The sequence below is a fragment of the Natrix helvetica genome (assembly GCF_964273705.1).
Source record: "Natrix helvetica genome assembly, chromosome: 2".
Lineage (NCBI taxonomy): Eukaryota > Metazoa > Chordata > Lepidosauria > Squamata > Natricidae > Natrix > Natrix helvetica.
The window spans coordinates 197,872,571-197,878,570 of record NC_138552.1 but is presented as its reverse complement, the minus strand read 5'-3'; positions in this window follow the sequence as shown (position 1 = coordinate 197,878,570).

The following is a 6,000-nucleotide window of genomic DNA, read 5'->3' as shown; positions in this document are numbered from 1 at the left end:
TCCCGCAAGTACCTAGGTCCTGAGCCATGGAGCGCTTTAAAGATGGTGATTAACACCTTGAAACGCACCCGAAAGACCACAGGCAGCCAGTGCAGCTCGCGCAGGAGCGGTGTTACGTGGGAGTACCTAGTACTCCCAAAAATAGCCCGCGCGGCTGCATTCTGGACTAGCTGCAGTCTTCGAGCGCGTCCCAAGGGAAGCCCCATGTAGAGGGCATTGCAGTAGTCCAGCCGAGACGTCACCAAATGAACTTATAAATTGAGGACTACCTGAGAGGATATCATTCCTATACAGGGCTCCTTGATTCCAACAGTCGTAGGGAGGGGCAGATACGAGGACAGATTAACAACTCGTAGTCAGTTGGGAGACCGTGGGTGCTGGTTACACCCGGTCGCTTGTACCAACCCCCGCGTTCTAGGTGGTCAGGATCTGCAGGCCCAGGGCCTGAGGCTGTTGTTATGCAATGCGAGGTCCGTTGTCAATAAGGCCCCCCTCATTCATGATCTAATTTTGGAGGGGGAGCCGGACCTCGCGGGAATAACGGAAACCTGGTTGGGCCACGAGGGAGGGTTACCCCTCGTGGAAATGTGCCCACCAGGTTACCAAGCATTTCACCAGCCCCGGGCCCGGGGAAGGGGCGGTGGGGTAGCAGTGATTATCCGGGAGGACTTGGAGCCGAGGGAGTCCACTGTGCCACAGACGTCCGGATGTGAATCCCTTGTTGTGAAATGGGGCCCTGGGAGGCAGTTGGGCCTGCTGATAGTATACCTGGCTCCCCGCCATACATCAGCGACCCTGCCTGAGCTCCTCGAGCTGATCTCATCGGTGGCGGTTGAGACCCCCAAACTTTTAGTGATGGGGGATTTTAACCTGCCGTCGATGGGAGAAGCATCAGAGGGGGTTCGGGAGTTCATGGCTTCCATGATAGCCATGGACCTGACTCAAATGATTCAGGGCCCGACACACGAGGGAGGTCACACCTTGGACCTTGTTTTTGTCTCTCGCCAGTGGTTGAGTGATCTGGGAGGAGTGAATTTAACCATCACTCCTCTGTCATGGTCAGATCACTCACTCCTCCGACTTGACTTCCCTGGTGCTACCCCTCGCTGCGGGGAGGCGGAACCGGAAAACACTAGATGGTTCCGCCCCAGGCGCTTGATGTAACCAGACAGGTTCCAGACGGAGCTTGGGCCACCTCCTGCAGCCCTGACCCGCCCTCGGGTAGAGAACCTGGTGGCCGTGTGGAATGATACGACTACCGGGGCCTTGAACCGGGTGGCGCCTTTGCGGCCTCTCCGGCGGCAACGATCCACCCTGGCTCCTTGGTTCACCGAGGAGCTAAGGGTGATGAAGCGCCGCAAGAGATGCCTAGAGAGTCGTTGGAGATCCTCCCGATCCGAATTTGACCGAGCACAGGTACGAGCCCATTTAAGGACGTACCTAGTGGCATAGAGAACGGCCAAACGTCAATACTGTGCTGCTCTCATTGCATCCGCAGAGAACCGCCCTGCCGCCCTGTTTCGGGTGTCCCGCTCCCTTCTGTTTCAGAGGCCGCAGGAGGCCCCTTTACAGGGTAGGGCAGAGGAGTTTGGGAAATATCTGCAGGATAAAGTCACTCAAATCCGGAAGGATTGGGTCCCCTTCAGTGGCCCAGTCGAGACGCCAGTGGTGAGTCTTGAGAAACCTTTTTGGGAGGAGTTTGACTTGGTTGTCATCGAGGATTTGGACAGATTGCGTGGACGACTGCGACCTACCACATGTTTGCTGGACCCGTGTCCCTCCTGGCTTGTACTGGCATCCTGGGAGGTTACACGCGACTGGCTCCTGGGCCTAGTGAACACTTCGTTGGGTGAGGGGTCTCTCCCGGCCGCCTTGAAAGAGGCGGTGGTGAGACCCTTGCTCAAGAAGCCTTCCCTGGACCCTACGGAGCTGGCCAATTATCGTCCTGTCTCCAACCTTCCCTTTTTGGCGAAGGTTGTAGAGAGTGTGGTGGCTTCACAGTTCCCACGACATCTGGAGGAGAATGATTATCTAGACCCGCGCCAGTCCGGCTTTCGCCCTGGCCACAGCACAGAGACGGCCTTGGTCGCGTTGGTAGATGATCTCTGGAGGGCCAGAGATAGGGGTTGTTCCTCTATCCTAGTCCTATTAGACCTCTCGGCGGCTTTTGATACCATCGACCATGGTATCCTGTTGCACCGACTGGAGGGGCTGGGGGTCCGGGGCACCGTTTTGCGGTGGTTCGGCTCCTACCTCTCCGGCCGGACGCAACGTGTGTTGGCAGGGGAGCAGAGGTCGACCCTAAGCCCCCTTACTTGTGGGGTGCCACAGGGGTCGGTCCTCTCGCCACTCCTGTTCAACACATACATGAAGCCGCTGGGTGAGATCATCCGTGGTTTCGGGGTGGGATATCATCTGTACGCTGATGATACTCAGCTGTACATTTCCACCCCGAACCACCCCAACGAGGCCGTCGAAGTGATGCCCCGGTGTGTGGAAGCCGTACGGGTCTGGATGGATGACAACCGACTCAGGCTCAACCCTTCCAAGACGGAGTGGCTGTGGGTTCCGGCTCCCCGGTTCAACCAGATAATTCCATCTCTGGCCATTGGGGGCATTCAACTCGCCCCCGTGGAGCGGGAGCGCAATTTGGGCGTCCTCCTGGATGCCAGGCTGTCCATGGATGATCATGTGACAGCCGTGGCCAGGGGGGTGTTCCACCAGGTTCACCTAGTGCGCCAATTGCGCCCCCTATTGGACCGGGACGCCCTACGCACAGTCACCCATGCGCTGGTGACGTCTCGCCTGGACTACTGTAACGCTCTCTACATGGGGCTTCCCTTGAAATGCACTCGGAGACTGCAGTTGGTCCAGAATGCGGCCGCGCGGGTGATTATGGGGAGTACTAAGTACTCCCATGTGACACCTCTCCTGCGCGAGCTGCACTGGCTTCCTGTGGTCTATCGAGTGCATTTCAAGGTCTTGATTACGATCTTTAAAGCGCTCCATGGCTCAGGACCTAGTTACCTGCGGGATCATATTCTGCCCCATACATCCCTACGACCCATCCGCTCACACAGAGAGGGACTTCTCCAGGTGCCGTCCACCAGACAGTGCCATGGGGCAGCGCCTAGGAGTAGAGCCTTCTCTGTGGCGGGCCCAGCCCTGTGGAATGACCTCCCCCCGGATATTAGGACCACTACTGACCTCCGCTCCTTCCGTGTCAAGCTCAAGACCCACCTTTTCCAAATAGCTGGCCTGGCTCAACCATAACTTCGTAACGCTCCTGATGGGTTTTTTAATTTAGTAATTTTATTTAAGGGGATTTTAAATTGTGTTTTAATTGTCTTTCACTTATAAGTCAACTCTCCTCCATGCACATATGTATATGTCTCTGTTCTTTTTGTATATATGTTTGTCTTATGTGTATTTTTATCTGTTTTGATTGTACGCCGCCCCGAGTCCTTCGGGAGAGGGTTGCGGCTAATCAAATAAAATTATTATTATTATTATTATTATTATTATTATTATTATTATTATTATTATTATTATTATTATTATTATTATTATTATTATTATCTCATTGGCACTTAAATTTTAAGAGTATGCAGCAATGTAAAACTAAACAGAATAGGTTGGTATAGTATTCCAAAACAGAAGTTTAACCAAATCTAGTCAAATAAGGTTACCCGATACCCGTGATGGCGAGCCTATAGCACACATGCTGGAAGTGGCACGCAGAGCCGTCTCTCCGGGCATGCAAGCAGTCACCCATTGCTCTTCAAGGTTCCGGTGCACCGGCCAGTTGGTTTTTACGTGTGCGGGAGCCCTGGAAACCAGAAGAGCAGCCGCCTGACACGGATGTGTGTGCTGGGCAACTGTTCTTCCAGTTTCTGGTGCGTGCATGTGCACCGGCCACCTGGTCTTCCAGTTTCTGGCTCTCATGCGTGCATGAAGTCCAGCTGGCCAGTGTGCATGCGTGCGCCGTAAACCAGATCATCTTCTCGGTGCATGTGCGCCGGGTGGCTGTTCTTCCGTGTTTTGTCATGTGTGCACATGTGCACGCTCCCATGCTCAACACTGCCCTATACACATCACACAATAAGGCAACTATAAACTGACCACATGGTTTCTAAGCAGGTCTACCAAGTATAAACTTGGTAGAGGACTGGTAGTCCTCGAGTTACAACAGTTCATTCAGTGAGTGTTCAAAATTACAACACTGAAAAAGTGACTTACGACCATTTTTCACACTTATGACCGATGCAGCATCCCCTTGGTCATGTGAACAAAATTAAGATGCTTGGCAACTGGTTCATATTTACGATTGGTTCAATGTCCTAGGGCAGTGGTTCTCAACCTTCCTAATGCCGCGACCCTTTAATACAGTTCCTCATGTTGTGGTGACCCCCAACCAAAAAAATATTTTATGTTTTCCATATTTTTTCGAAAGTATGTTTTCCGATGGTCTTAGGTGACCCCTGTGAAAGGGTTGTTCGACCCCCAAAGGGGTCCCGACCCACAGGTTGAGAACCACTGTCCTAGGGTCATGCGTTCAGCTTTTGTTATCTTCTGACAAGCAACGGAAAAGCTTGTTACTAACTTAACAACTTTAGTGATTCACTTAACAAATGTGACAAGAAAGGTCATAAAATGGGGCAAAGCTCACTTAGAAAAAGTTTCACTTAGCAGCATAAATTTTGGGCTCAATTGTGGTCATAATTCAAGGACTATCTGTAAATATAAGAGCTAGGGTGGCACAGTGTTTACAATGCAGTATTACAGGCTAATTCTGCTGACTGGCGGGAGTTTGATTCTGACTGGTTCAAGATTGACTCAGCCTTCCATCCTTCTGAGGTCAGCACAATGAGAACTCAAATTGTTGGGGGAAATATGCTGACTCTGTAAAATCACTTAAAGAGTGCTGTAAAATTATATGCCTTTCAAATAAGTTCCTTTTATCTTTTCTTTTTTAATATTTATAAAAAATGCAGTGGACACCTTAGCATTAAACATTAAATGCAAAGACAATAACCTTTTTATATTATAAAATAACTCAGTGCGTTATGCAATTGACTGTCCACGCAATCCGTTGCAGGGAGTTGATGATGGATATCATCCATTTGTTATGTCTGATTTTAGGCGATTTTATGGGCCAGGTCTCTCCACATTTTCCGATCTTGCACAACTTCTTTGAGTTTTATATGCTTTTTCTCCTCCTTTAACTTATCTAAATCATAAATAGTACATATATAATTTTAAAATTTCACAATATTTCTTTAATCAAAGATGATCTACATTTAATTCCCTATCAAAATTTCCAAATTTTAATTATATTCAAATAAAACATTCAAAAATAATCTTTCAATGACAAAAAGTACATTTAAAAAAACCTAAAAATACTAATAATCAAGATTCAAACTAACAAAAATCTTCTCATCTTAAATGTAAACCATTACATAAGGACTATAAATGTAAATGAAATGTATAATTTCAATACTTCACAATATTTTTCTTATCAAAACAGATATAATCATCAAAATCTAAAATCAAAATATTAGGGTTTTTCCCCCCCTTTCTCCGGCAAGAAATCCAAGAGTGGCCTCCAGGTCTTTCAAATTATTTTCTAGTCATGTCTTGTGCAAAGTCAAGCAAGTTGATGCAATTGGTGGCTGTGTAGTTTGCAAACTTATAAACAGTCTTAAACGTTTGGATTCGGCCACCAAATTTAAGTTCTGGAGGAATACTGCTCGTTTTTGTTATTAAAGAAAATCAGAGCAGAGAAACAATGACTAGAGTCGCTCCTAATATGCGTTGTGCAATCGGGGTGCAATGCGATGTCTATTTCTTTAGGAAATCGGGCAGCTCGCCAATTCCACCGCTGGAAGATGCTTTTTCATCCGAGTTTGGCGCGCTTCACTGAACTTTAAAGCAGGGGTCTCCAACCTTGGCAACTTTACGATTTGTGGACTTCAACTCCCATAATTCCTCAGCTACCTG